The sequence below is a fragment of the Myotis nattereri genome (genome assembly GCF_964212035.1).
Source record: "Myotis nattereri genome assembly, chromosome: 15".
Lineage (NCBI taxonomy): Eukaryota > Metazoa > Chordata > Mammalia > Chiroptera > Vespertilionidae > Myotis > Myotis nattereri.
This window is the reverse complement of record NC_138090.1, coordinates 15,448,073-15,463,415: the sequence shown is the minus strand read 5'-3', so window position 1 is coordinate 15,463,415 and position 15,343 is coordinate 15,448,073. Positions and strand designations below refer to the sequence as shown.

At 42.1% G+C, this 15,343-nt stretch overlaps 1 long non-coding RNA gene across 2 annotated transcripts in view; it reads right to left on the bottom strand.

Annotated features, from left to right (window-relative positions):
• Nucleotides 1-15,343, bottom strand: part of LOC308530961 — a 628,987-nt gene that overhangs the window by 219,667 nt on the left and 393,977 nt on the right. Inside the window, exons 4-5 of one of the 2 annotated variants that reach the window (XR_013996879.1) lie at nt 1,616-1,674; nt 653-727 (exon numbers count right to left, since the gene is read on the bottom strand). This is a non-coding gene — a long non-coding RNA (uncharacterized lncRNA). Of the gene's footprint in view, nt 1-652; nt 731-1,615; nt 1,675-15,343 lie in introns of both variants that reach the window. The other variant, XR_013996880.1, reaches the window with a different exon arrangement.

Genomic DNA, 15,343 nt, shown 5'->3' with positions numbered 1-15,343 from the left:
CCTCAGCGTTCATTGCCTTCCAATAGTGCCTTCTGTTTCTCTGTTGCCTCCACTGAAATTGCAATGATCTCTGAACTGAGGATGCCACATCAAATTCCGTCCACCTGCCGGACTCAAGCTGGATACCATGAGAAACATGGTTTTGTCAGATGGTGGTATTCAGCTAAGATTCCAACTACTTCAATAGCCACAATTTCACTTCCCACTCACATACGTGATCAATTCTAACATGGGTTAAAACCTAGTTTTCTTATAGTCCCATGTTCCATGAATATGGGCACGTAACAAATAGTGTCCAAGGCCAAATGTTATCAAACAAGTTGGCATTGTATGACCATGGAGAGACCCACTTGGCCTTCCCATTCAAGTATGCCGAGGCCTGACCTCATCTTCTTTAATGCTAATAATATTTTATATGACCCGAATGTTTGCAATGGGTTTTCACAAAACTTTCTCACAACCAGTAAGAGAGCTTAAGGATAGATATCACCCTTCCCATTTTATGGATGAAGACACTGAGCTAAAATGTGCAATGGGTGTGTAAGCACAGCGATCCTTACATGTAGATTTTGTGGTTTCTAAATCCAAAGGTATTTCCAACAGAGCAGATTTCTTCTCAATCTTAGTTATTTAAACAATGAACTATAAAAACCTTGAATTTCAGGTACTCCAAATCTCCAACCCATCAACTTGTACTTCATGGCAGTAATTAATTTTTAGGTTCCTCCTGCTGGAAAAAAAAAAAGGAAATCTAGTGGTGGCCCACAAGAATCAGCACCATGAAAATGACTCCCATTCCCTTCTATAATTCAGGAGTGGGGTGGGGATGGGATAGGGTGAAAGGGAGCCATAATCTTACAGAACAAATAGTTCCCAAAGAAACTTGTGATATATTATCTTTTCAATGATAAAAGATGAGAGATTTCTATCATAAAGAAAATTCTGAAACAGCCAAACATACATGGTTGTTTACAGTCATAGATCCAATATGGAATTCCAAAATCCCTGACAAAAGAATTTCCAGAAAAGAGCTAGAACAATAAGTCCCCAGCCAGAAAATTAACAATTAATTAGGCTGCCTATTCTCAATCCACCCACTGACACTTCCAAAGGGCTTACGGGGGAAACTGGACTCCAGGCTCTCCCACCTTCAACGGACAGATGGAAGGATGTGCCTGAGAGACCTGGACAATTAAATTTTATGATGAGTAAGTGCCCTCCTCCCCCGAAATTCCTACTCTGAATTGTGTGCATGTGTGCGCGTGCATACACACACACACACACACACACAGATGCACACAGACCAAACAAACCACCCTCCTGCTCATAATTGCACTGGCCCAAGTGTGCGGAGCCTTCACACAGAATGATGGCTTCCCCTGCCTCCTGCATTTGTTCGGCTCCTTTGGGAGGAGCAATTTACAGAAAGCATTATCGATTTTTGCCATAATAGGTACAGAGATGCCTCACCGTCCCTACTCAGCCGGCTGGCTCTCCGCATCACAACTGTCAGGCCAGTTTGTGAAGCCCCGTCATTATTTTTTTTCAAGTAAATCCATCACAAGGTTGGGGTGGGGGGAGGTGAGGGAAGTGATGAAAATAAAATTATTTTCACCTTGCCATATGAAAGAATGTTCATGTCCTTCGTTGGAAATGAGTGCAAGCACCATAGACCTGCAGAAAAAAATTTTAAAGGGAAAGGAAATGTTCAGTATCTCAGAAAGAAAAGCAGATGAAAGACAAGGCGATCTAGTTGGGGCCTATTTGAAATATTTTTAATGCAGTTGTACCTGGGCTCCAGCTCACTGTCATTCTTCCTTTGGGAGCAAAGGCACCTGCAGACATTGTATTTTGTGGGAAATAAAGGGAAAATGGACCTGTATTTATTTGGTTGGTTTTTTTAAATCTACATGCGTACATCAGGGATTGAATCTGCCTTGACTGCCTTTCTCAATAGACCACCCACCTTTAACAGAGACCCCACTTTCCATTCTACTTCATTTCTTTGTGCCAGAGATTTCCAGATCCACCCCCCCCACAACACACACACACACACACACACACACCACACACACACACAGGATTCACCAAAGGCTATCACCATTTGGTTTCTCATCAGCATGTGAATATAAATGCTTTTTATTTCAAATATTTCCTAAAACCTAAAGAACCTCTTAGAAATCACATGGAAAACAAACAGAGGGGAGAAAACCACACTAAAAGCACTACTGCCGCTCAAACAAGCCTTTTGATATTCACATCCTGACTTGATTGGTTGTTGGTGTGCTCTTCAAGCAGGTCTCTAGGCTCAGTGAGAAAGGTCAGAGCTTATCGCCCTTCATCCCACCATCCAGGCCTCCCCCTCCCCCCAATTCCTATACACAGTTCTGTTTGAGGCTCCCAAGATTTAATCCAAGAATTGGCTCTGGATCTCATTCCCAGTTCTGCAGTTCATTAGCCATGAAAAGTGATAGCCGCTTAAGATTTTTATGAGACATTGTTCCAAAGGCAGAGCCCCCAAAACTGCACAATTACACAGCACTTTGCATACAGCCCGCCAGCCTCTGGCTCAGACCTATGCAGCTCAACAGCCATCAAACTTCAGAATGAAAAGTGACCAGTTTTCTCAGGGTAAAAGGCGAGGATTTGGTGACATTTTGTTGCAATTGGTGCTTTCTTGAAAGGACACACTTATTCTGATATAAATTTGACACCTAACATGTTATCCTTTCTCCATTATTCCTGGGCCCGTACCTCTCCATCCTCCAAGGACAAGAGCCAACCCTTAAAAGCACACAAGCCCCCCTCACAGCTATTTGGCAGGAACATTTGCAAACAGACACGGTTAGAGGGACTGAGGTCAAGCTTGAAATAGCCAGATCTGGAATCCACTTGGACACTGGCCTTCTGTGGCTAGACCATGAACTGAATTGTGTTTATAAACAAAACCAGCCCTCCTGTGTTAGACCATATGGAAAACATATTGAAATCAGGGCAAAGAATGGGATTAGTCCCATAAAACCTGTAATTCTGATTGTGGCTGCCCGATTCTTTGTCACCCTTAATGCCACATGCTCAACTACAACACTGCAGTGCACACTAGATTAACATATACAAACTTGTGTAGCAAAAAGGAAAAACAAGAATCTTGGCAATTTTGAACTTCCACTTTTTAACTATATTTCAATGATTCTATCTTAACATGGGATCTGAGTGATGTCATCCATGCTCTAGACATCGACCCCCGCCCCCCCCGCACTCCCCTCCCCAGGAGAAGGTTAACTGTGAGGCCCTGGGAGAGACCCTGGCAGAGTCATTTGCTTTTGTGAAATATGCAGAAGTAAGATACACTGGGTGACACTTTGCAGGTCAACTCTTTTGTACTTCCTTTCTCATCAGGTGGCACCTGAGTGGTCACCAGCATTTTGGGAATCTGATTACAATTTAGAGATCTATATTTATGTGAAGTTCACAGTCATGTCCATAAACACCTAAGTCCTTGCTAACCAACTCAAGATAGGAAACATTTCAGAAACATCTTCCTTCCAAAATAGTAGCTGAAAGTGCTGGCATAGAGACTCTCATAAGTTTACCAAGAATGAGTGGATGATAACTTACTGCAGTCTTGAATGGGTCAGACACTACTCTGTTAAGGGTATTAGAGACATGATCTCATTTAATTCTTACAACAGGTGTTTGCTGTTTCCTGAACTGTTTCATCAATGCCTAGAACAGTACCTGGTACATAGTAGCTGTGTCATAAGTATGTGTGAAACTGATGAATAATACACAGAATAAAGGGCAAATGCATTAAAATAAGATTCACAAAGAAGAAATATAATACACCAATAATTACTAATGATGAATAAAATGGAAAATAGGACAAAAATAACATTTTCTATCTAACACACTGGCAGTTTCATTTGTTTCATTTTTTAGTGACAGCCTCTCGTACAGAAAGTGGTGCACACATAGAATGCAAGGGTATAAATTGGTACAGCTTTTCCGGGTGACAATCTGGCGATATTTGTTAACATTCTTAAAAAATTCATGCTGTTTGACCACAAATTTCAGTGTTTGGAAATTGGTCCTGAAGTTGGGAGAATTACACGTAGGTGCTATATACGGGAAAAAAAATTATCACAATATCATTTAAAAGAGAGAAAAATAATATATAATCTAAATGTTCATTTCAGTGGTTAAGTGTTAAATGGTAACATAAAATTTGATCCATTCATATGATAAAATGTCATGTAGCCACTTAAAATCATGCTTTTAAAGTAGCATATAATGACATAGGAAAATACACTAGTTATATTGAGTTAAATGAAACAAATTATATGGTGGGATTTCAATTTTGTACAATTTTGTGATGACTATATATCTGCATGAAAAAACTCTAGGAGACTAACTTAAAATATAAAGAAGAGTTATCTTCAGGTGATACTATTACAGGTAATTTTGTTTTCTCTAATACTTCCCCATTTTTTTTCAAATTTTCTAAAATGGGCCATTTATTTCTATAAATGTTTATTGATATAATATCTAGGATATAATGTTCATTTTTATTCTGATTATTCAGAGAATAGCAACAATTTATCTGTTTTCCTTCCTTGTTAATACTGTTAACTTTCTCATCAGGAAAGTAGGACACTGGATTCATGTTTGTGTGTGTGTGTGTTTTTTTATAATAACAGTGTAAAGCCATGTATGGTCCAAGACACATTTTTCTTGGCCACATGGTATTTTCAAAATCTGAATACTTCTGGACAGGGTCTATCTTTAGCAATTTGCCACAGTCCTCACTTCTCCATACTGTATTACATAATCCTATTTCAGCTGTTAAATTCCCAATCCCTGGATTCACTGACCTAAGTACTTATCTCTTTCAGTGAACTAGGCTTGCCCTCTGTGATTAACAGAAATCCTAACTGGGATGCGAAGCTCCCTTTAGCAGTCTTCCTAACTGGTGCATCCACATGCACACTATCTACCCCTTACCTATATATACTCTTTATGTGGCTTCCTTGAAATCAGGGCCTTACAGAAATTTTTAAAAGGCTCTCCTGTGCTTTATAAATGGCTTAGTAAACATAGTGCCATAGTCAGTGTGGGCTGCTATAACAAAGTATCATGGACCAGGTAGCTTATAAATAAATTTATTTCTCACAGTTCTGGAAACTGGAAATCCAAGATTTAGAGGGCAGCATGGTAGGTTTCTGGTGAGAATTCTCTTTCTGTTTGCAGATTACCTACTTCTCCTTGTGTGACAGAGAGCAGAGAGGGGGAGTAGCCTCTCTCATACATAAGTGCACCAATCCCCATCAAAAAGGTTCTACCCTCAGGGCATCATCAAATTATAATCACCTCAGGCCCCACTTCCTAATGCCATCACATCTGGGGGATAAGGTTTCAGTCCATAACATATAGCTTGTGGTTATTGCTATTTATTAAATGTGTATAATATGCTAAGTGTTTATAAGCATCTTTAGTCCTCCTGAGAATCATATAAAATTACTTTTACTTCCATTGCACAAATGGTCAAATAAGAACAAAAGGATTACATCATTTAAATCGACATATATTTATTGAGTAACTATTATGTGCCAGACCCTTAGCCAAGGTCTACGGTGACAAAACCTAGTTTTTTCCTCTGAGCCACACTGCTCTCTATTTTATGACCCTTCAACTCTCCCACTAAGTGTAACCTTGTTCAAGGGATGGCTTAGTAAACTAGTATTCAATTAAATTTATTAATTTATTGTAATTCTTAAATAGGCCTAGAACAATATTAACTAAGAAGAATGAGTTGGGTTAGGGATAAATGTGGATGCACAGCTCCTTTTGTAAGACAATTCCAAAACAAAAACACATCATCTTTCTTTTTCTGACCTCCTTGTGTTCTAATTGCTAACTACGTGAAAGAACTGAGAAAGGAAACAAAATGATCAAAGAGGACAATTTTACCATTAATATAATACAGAAAATAGTCAATGAAAAAAGATACCCTCAAAATCACAAAGACAATGAATTATTCTAGTATCTAAGGCTGCTTGCATAAGGCACAGAGCAAGTGCTCCAAGGCATAAATAGTATAGGTAGCCTATGTTCCTTCGGAACATAACTCCCTCTCTCAAGCCACACTTGGTCACAGTGTTCCCACTCGTTCCTTCTAAGGCTTTATTTCTTCAGTGGTCCTGAAGATGCATGCAAGGAGATGCTCTTTGGTTTACCTGCTGTAGACCCACTCTCCATGAGAACAATAGCCTTATTCTGGAAACTGCATAACCAAGGGAAATTATTATTAGCTGGCATAAATAATGACTCTAGTAAATTACCCCATTTTGATAGTTCATTCGTTCATTCACTCCCTCAATAGCTATTCAGCCCTTCCCATCTGCTTAGGGCTCAACTAGGTACTGAGCCTATAGCTCTTAAAAAAACAAGGTCCCTGCCCTCATTGAACTTACATGCTAATTTAGCAACAGAAAATAAACATGTATTCATATTCCACTAAGAGATAATAATTCAAAGAACCAAGGAGGAGGACAGTGCTTTGGAGCATTGCTCATTAGGACTTACGAAAAAAAATAGAGTGAATCAAACAAGTTCCAATCATCAGAATTCAATTGCAAGCTATCTGGGACACCCACATTATTTTCCCAAATTAACCTTGACTTTATGAACCAAGAAATTTTCTCACACTTGGTTCTGATTCTTTGGCAGCAAAAATAAGCTTCTTTCAAATGTGTAAGTTCTTTTCTCTCATCTCCCATTCAGAGAAGATAGTTCAAAGTGCAGTAGGCAGAATACTCCATGAAATACAACTGCATGAAAATTAGATATGCCCAAATCTATAGAAAGGTGTGTTTTTTTCCCTAAGGAGGAACTAAATTGTAAAGTGGGCCATCTGGTGAGAAAATTCTGAATGGGAATATAAACCATGACATATTTAATGAAATTGCCTCCAAAAACCTGGATAAGAAGGGCTCATAAGGAAGATTTCCACCATTCATATGCAAAATGGATGTAACACAAAAAGATTCTAAATCTCTATACAAAGGATACATTTTAGAATTGTTTTAAATCTATTAAATAAAACTGGAGTTAGGCATTTCCTATCACTTTGCAAGCATAATGGCTGAATCACGTGTACTTACATTCCCAACTGTCTTAGTACAGAACTTGTCAATACCAATGGTTTCCTGACACAAAGTTAAATGCTGAAGCTAGATGACATAGTGCAAATATTCTCTCTCCCATTGATAACACCAGTATTTGTGATCCATTTTAACAAAGTGGCTCAATGTTGGTTCAAACTGATTATTCAGAAGGTAGTTTCTACATCTACAATGATATTCATTCTAGTGCTCTTTGGAAAACTCAAAGTGACAAAGAATATGAACATACAACCAAAAACATTAAATTGTGCCACAAAATATGTTAGTCAGCCATTAAGAAGTTTTAAAGTTACTGAGAAATTAAAAATATTTGCAATCTATTCTTGAAGTGAAAATACAGAAAGAGCACAGACAGTAGGATCCTAAACAAATATACAATTAGAAAAAAGATTGAGAGGGTACCCTGAAATGTTTAGAGGGGCATCACCTAGAAATATAACTGGGGCAATATTTAATTTCTTCTTTTTGCTTGTATTATCTTTATAATTAAAAAAAAATCCCATGTGTGACTTAAGTAATTATAGTCCCAGTTATCAAGCCAATGAGCTAGATATAACCCATGAAAGAATTTTTTCAAATGTAGGATTAAATGATCTTTAAGGTTCCTCCAACTCTAATGAGCTATGCTTCTTCTAAGGGACAGAAGCAATAGACAGCAAGAAAGGTGAGGAAGGTGACAAAATCCAAGAACACCTAATGGTGTAAGTAGTTGAAGAAAGCAATGTATGCTGGTCTCAATAAGCAGGACAGCTTAGGCAATGGTCTATATATCACCATTGGTCTATGATGAAGTATTCACTAGAAAATTAGAAACAAAAGGATAATTTGAAGATTTTTCCATAAAGTTATTCATATTAAAAACTGTCCTTAAGTCTGAGATGCTATCCTTCCTACTCTTTTCTGGGAAGTGTGTATGTGGGGTGGGGGGAGAGGTGAGATTATTTAAATATCCTTTTTTTTGATAAAATATGGTGATGATGGTAAATAATAACAGCGTCTATTCAATACCCTTACATAACAACAACAACAAAGCTGACAATTCCTGTGTCAAATTCTTAAAACCATTTTACTAGTCCTGGTCAATCAAATTTGGGAACTACTTATCTATACACTTGTGGCCCAGTGCACAAATTCATGCACACTGAAAGAAAATTAGAAGAAATATTTTAATATCACTATTCGCCCTTTCTCTATGATAGAAGTGTCAACCAAATTCACAATCAACAATGACAGATCGAAACACACGCGTGTGACCGGCCCCAGCGAGAGCTTTATATGTATTGAGCATGTGCGAGTCAATTTAGCCTTTTATATATATGGAATAAACTTGCTTAATTAGAACTGCTTTCTAATTTAGCTAAACTTTTTCCAGCCCAGTGTAGCACCCAAAGTTCTCTTTCAGGTAATTGTCAGCAACACAGCAGTAAATATCAACACAAAGCCAATTATTATTGTAGATCACGCAGTGAGAACAAAGGATAAAATACTTAACTGCAGCAACGTTTGACTATATTCTGTGCAGTGAGAAAACCTGAAGTCATTTTCAAGGTCCACCATTTCTTACTTCTTTTCAGTCAAGTCAAGTTTCTAAACTTTCTAAATCTCCATTTTCCGGCTAATGAAAAGAAAAGAGGATTCCACCCCACTGAGTCTCCTATCTACCTACTCCAGGATGTCTGTGAGGATCAAATGAGAAGAGACACAGGAAAATGCTTCACAGACATTTGGTTAAAGTGTAAAATGTTTCCACCTGGGTATAAAGCAAATCTGTTCCTGGGCTGAAAAAACTGCAAGGAGACTAGTTGCTAGGGAGAAGGAGCCACGCATTGCTATGTGACATCGTTACCTGGTGCCCACAGCAACCGTTTCTGGGCTGGGCTGTGGGCCTAATTTTGCACCATAAGGTCTCGGCAGCATTGGCTGCGATTTGATGGGCTGTCGCTCTGGAGTGGTGGCAGCGCCTGTGTCCCACTTAGGGGAAGCCAAGTGTTGCTTTGTGGGCACCAGGTCCATGTGCTGTTTCCTTGTAAATGTCCAGTGCACAACACAGCAGCTCCTTTGTTGAGCGTCTGCCACCTGGTGGTCTGTGCACATCACAGCAACCAGTCGAATGGTCAGACACTTAGCATATTAGCCTTTTATATATATAGACTAGAGGCCCGGTGCACAAACATTTGTGCACTCGTGGGGGAGGGGGCGGGTCCCTCAGCCCCGCCTGTGCCCTCTCGCAGTCTGGGACCCCTCGGGAGATAACGACCTGCTGGCTTAGGCCTGCTCCCGGGTGGCAGAGGGCAGGCCCAATCCCTAGGTGCAGCCCCTGGTCGGGCTCAGAGCAGGGCCGATTGGGGAGTTGGGGCACCGCCCCCTGTCATGCACAGAGCAGGGCAGATTGGGAGGTTGCGATGTCACCCTCAGTCACGCTCAGGGTAGGGCCAATTGGGGGGTTGGGGCACCGCCCCCTGTCACACTCAAGGCAGGGTCAATGGGGAGGTTGCGGCGCCACCCCATCACGCACAGAGCAGGGCCCATCAGGGGGGTTGGGGCTCCGTACTCTGTCATGCACAGAGCAGGGCCAATCAGGGGGTTGGGGCGCTGCCCCCTGTCATGCAGAGAGCAGGGCCCATCAGGGGGGTTGGGGCTCCATACCCTGTCACGCACAGAGCAGGGTCAATCAGGGGGTTGGGGAGCTCCCCCCTGTCATGCACAGAGCAGGGCCGATCAGGGGGTTGAGGAGCTCCCCCCTGTCACTCACAGAGTAGGGCCAATAGGGGAGTTGGGGCATCACCCCTGTCACACTCAGGGCAGGGCGGATCAGGTGGTTGGGGTGCCACCACTGTCAAACTCAGGGCAGGGCCAATGGGGAGGTTATGGCTCTACCCCGTCACACACAGAGCAGGGCCTGTGAGGGGGGGAGGGGGGGTTGGGGAGCCTCACCCTGTCACACACAGAGCCGCAAGGCAATCAGGGGGTTGGGGAGCTCCCCCCTATCAGGCACAGAGCAGGGCTGATCAGGGGGTTGGGGCGCCTTCCTCTGTCACGAACAGAGCAGGGCGGATAGGGAGGTTGTGGCCCAGCCCCCCCTGTCACACACAGAGCAGCAGGGTGATCAGGGGGTTTGGGCGCTGCCCCCTGTCACGCTGATCCCGGTGCCGGGAGGCCTCTCGGCTCCGCTGATCCCGGTGCTGGGAGGCCTCACGGCTCCGCTGATCCTGGTGCTGAGAGGCATATTACGCTTTTACTATATAGGATAGAGGCCTGGTGCATGGGTGGGGCTGGCTGGTTTGCCCTGAAGGGTGTCCTGGATCAGAGTGGGGGTCCCCACTGGGGTGCCTGGCCAGCCTGGGTGAGGGGATGATGGCTGTTTGCAGCTGGTCACACACCCTTCAGGGTAGGGGTCCCCACTGGGGTGCCTGACCAGTCTGGGTGAGGGGCTGAGGGCTATTATCAGGCTGACTGAAACTCCCAACTGCTCCTTTTTTTCTTTTTCTTTTTTTCATTCGGGGCCAGCTTTAGCTCTGGCTCCAGCTCTGAGGCTTCCAGCTTTAGCTCTGGCTCCAGCTCTGAAAGCAGGTATCTGGTTTGTTTGTATTCTATAATCAAAACTCTGTATCAACTCCAGCTCTGAGATCCTGGGCTCGCTGAAAGAAGGTTTCTGGGGTTTTGTTTAGCTTCTATATTTGTTACAATGTTTCAAACTGCAGGCTCAGAGGCCGGCAAGGCAGGCGGGGAATGCTGGAGTCCTGCGTCACTGAAGCAAGCAAGCCTCATGTTAGTTTCAAGCTGCCTGGCTGCTGGCCGCCATCTTGGCTGGCAGCTAATTTGCATATCTCGCTGATTAGCCAATGGGAAGGGTAGCGGTCGTATGCCAATTACCATGTTTCTCTTTTATTAGATAGGATAGTACATTCCTACTTACACACATTTTGCTACAACAAAAAATTGTAAATCTGCGAACCACTGACCAAATAGCAGTTGATATTTACTGCTGTGTTGCTGACAACTACCTGCAAATCACCCTATTGATGAATTCTGTTTGTTAACAATTGGGAAAATTCTCATGAACACCCTTTTATTGGACTCACATCCCCCTGGGACAAAGAGGTGCTATAGTTGAGGACCCGCACTGTTTCTCTGATGGGACCTGGGGTCTCCCATTTGCCACAGTAGACAGTTTTGCTATCTGCCTGGTCCTTGTAGACATTTGAGTCTTCCATCCTTTCAGGAAACACACATTAATGACTTGTTTTCTGGAGAGAACTTTAGGGGATTACAGAAGTCATGTTCTGTTTGGTAGGACTGTTGAGAAATCAGCCCTAATTCCTTTATACAGCAACTTCTTGGATTATGGTCCAAGAGCTTGGCATCAATCATCAAAGTTCTAGCAGTGGCCTTTCAGCTGTAACCAGTAGCCAGGACTGGAAAGCAAACCAAATACAAAAAAAACAAACCTCAACTGTTCCTTGTATCCCTCCCTCCACCTCCAACCCACACTACCCCCTTGGGGATGACTCATTTAAATATTTTCTTGCCTTGGCTTTCTCGTTGGAATCACTCACACCATAAAAACAGAGCAAGAAAACACCAAGAATTTTAAACACCTCAGTCTGTAATGGGATTAGAGCATCTGTAAGGTGTAAAAAATGATTTCATTGTTTCCTATAAACTGGCTCCATTCTCACCAGAAAGGGACCCAGTCAAGATGTAGAAAGCAACTTTTTAAACAGCGTATATTAAATCTGACAAACATCTGGTCAATCAAATTTACAGCGATACATAGGGTCCAATAAAGGTTTACTTCTTCTTGAAGAACAAATTTAAAGATTTTTAAAAAGCATATATATATATAACTAGACCTGCTTTTTTTTTTTTTTTGCCCAGCCTGATTTCTAATGCTCCATGCTTTTCCAGGCCCCAGCCACAGGGTTCTGTTTCCTCAGGCAGTGAAGGAGGTGTGTGCTCAGGCCTGCAGGCCAGCAGCTCTCCTGGATCAATCACGCTGCCCACACTGCCGATGGCGAAGCACCTAGGATGGCCCAGCAAGTGCTGAGCTTTGGAGCTGACTGTGCTCCTCTTCATCAATGTGGCAATAGAACCCCCATGAGGCAGACATCTTCCTCCTATCAGCACAGTTTCTCATTCCTGCTCCTGCGCTTGCGCGCACGTGTGTGTGTGTGTGTGTGTGTGAGTGTGTGTGTGTGTGAGTGTGTGTGTGTGTGTGTGTGTCTTGGTGGTATCAGAGAATGGGGTGGAATATAGACTTGGGGTCAGAGGTAAGAGAAGGGAATAGTGAAGCACTGGGGAGCTACTTAAGTCTCTCCCTTTTCGCCCTACTCTAATTCTCTCAAAATAAGTAGCTATTAGGCACAAGATTAAGAACATGTTTTAAGCTAGTTGAAAGTAGGGATGGGCAGTGGCACTGAGAACGAGTGGTTCTCATTACAGAATAGGACAGACAGTCAAACACCATACCTTTCCGTGCCTGACACAACCTTGCACCATATGCTTGCTGGTAACTCTGTAGTAACCCTATTAGCCATAGCATAATGGGGGTGATATTTTGAAAATATTAAACCATTTAATTTTTCCTTTAAGTGGATTCCTCTCACCATCCATTAAATGAATGGGTTTCATTGTTTCAAGGGAAGGCTGGATAGGTAAAAGCTTCTCTTGACCAAGCTAAGCCTAGGGCACCCAAATCCAGTAGGCTTGGAGCAGAGTAAATGTAGGATATGATAAAGAGGAAGCAAATAACAAATCAGATACAAGTACCTTCAATTCCTCTTTGGAGTCAATATTCCAGAGAAAGACTGGGGCTAAGGGATGATAGAAACCCTCACTTAGGGTGGTGGTCCTTCCAATATGATGGGGCTTGCTTTTTAACTCTCAGGGTAAAGGTCAGACAAACTGCAAGTCCTCTGGATAGTACCTTCTGTAAGCATGGTGCCAAGAGAACATGCTACTGGAAAACACTGGTTGGAAATGGTGGAAAAAGGTGTTTAAAAGGATGGACTAGAACAGTGATGGCGAACCTTTTGAGCTCGGCGTGTCAGCATTTTGAAAAACCCTAACTTAACTCTGGTGCCGTGTCACATAGAAATTTTTTGATATTTGCAACCATAGTAAAACAAAGATTTATATTTTTGATATTGATTTTATATATTTAAATGCCATTTAACAAAGAAAAATCAACCAAAAAAATGAGTTCGTGTGTCACCTCTGACACGCATGTCATAGGTTCGCCATCACTGGACTAGAAGGAGATTTTCAACCTCCGCAATATGACATTTTGGTCTAGACCAGTGGTTCTCAACCTTCCTAATGCCGCGACCCTTTAATACAGTTCTTCATGTTGTGGTGACCCCCCCATCCATAAAATTATTTTCGTTGCTACTTCATAACTGTAATTTTGCTGACAATTACCTGCAAATTGTGATCCTGTTAGGAATCGTAATGTAAATATCTGTATATGCAGGATGTATTTTCATTGTTACAAATTGAACATAATTAAAGCATAGTGATTAATCACAAAAACAGTACGTAATTATATATGTTTTCCGATGGTCTTAGGTGACCACTGTGAAAGGGTCATTCGAACCCCCAAGGGGTCGCGACCCACGGGTTGAGAACCGCTAGTTTAGACGCTTCTTTGTTGTGGGGTTATCCTACGCATTATAGAATGTTTAAAAAAGCATCCTTGGCCTTTGCCCACCAGATGCTAGTATAGAATCCTGTTCTACAAGTTGGGGCAATAAAAAATGTCTACAGATTTTGCCAATGTCCCCTAGGGAGGGGGCAAAATCACTCCCTGTTGAGGACCATGCGAGTAAAGGTAGCACCCTAGTTCTCAGAGCCTGTGCCAGAATATAAGCAACCAAGGAGGAATAGATGCCTCCAAGGGGTAGATGTAGCATTAGTAAGAAAAGCAGTAGTCCAGAAAACACCACACATGGAGGGAACCAAAGGCAAGGACCAGACCAACACAACCCCTGGAAAAACCAGCTATATCGAATTGAACCTCAATGGGCATCTACACCAAATATCAGGGCCTACTCAAGCCATCCATGTCATAGGGGAGAGCCAAGAATAGCCCACATACCGAGGAACCTCTCTGGTTGGCTCCTTTGAGAAGATATATAATTCCCCTGTACCCAGAGGCTACTGGGATCAAATAGGTGTGGTAGGATTAGACAGTCTAAAAGGGGAGGAAAAATCCTCCCTGAAAGGATGGTCGACTCATACATTAACCCAATATTTACCCTAAACAGAATTAATCTAACCAAAGGTTGTGGCAGCTCAAGAATAAGATAAGATAAGACTGTTTATAATCAGAGTTTATAACAAGTATCCAGGACTTTTTGCACTTTAGATTTTCTTCCGTTCCCATTCAGCTTTTAGGATTCAGCCCCTGACTCCAGCTAGTGGTTCTACTCTTGATCTTCAACCTTGAGATCTGCTTTTCTGTGTCTTTCAGCCTTATAAGAGTCATGGCTCTTTCTGATATGGGAAATCCCCAGGACACAACTCATTGGCTCGTATTCCAACTGAACCATCCTTGTTCTGAAGTCTGTTTTGGAGGGAAACCAAACTAAAACACATAACAGACTTGACAGTCTCTTCCACAGTCTAGACCCACCAAAGGATAGGAACTGAATTTTACACACCAATGTTTAATGTTTTCTGACATCTTTATACCTGAAAACCTTAGGGCAGTCTCCTTTACCCTAGGAACCATTGCATCCCACAGAGACAGACACTGTTGGGTCCTTTTTCTCAAGAGAGAAGAAAGCTAGAATTACTTCCATCGCATAATCTACAGGCTTCCTTGGCAAGGTGTCTCATCTGGCTCCTTTTAGGAAAGAAAAACAGGGTAATTTCGAGAGACAAACTAGACAGATCGGTATCAACACCTAGAAGACTAACTCTTCTGCATGGTTAATATAGAAGGCTTCCGTGAAACAAACTATTTTCTGACTCTCCACAACAAAAATTTAAAAAAAACAAAAACTTGATGGCCATTTAAAGGACCCTTATTTGGTGATATGCAGAGAAGAGAATGCTCAGTAGGGAAATGGGAAGAAGAGGTGACTGCCTGCATCATAGCAAATGGTTCTATTCATGATTCTGCTAGAGTTCAAATTGAAGTACAACAAAAATTAATCCAC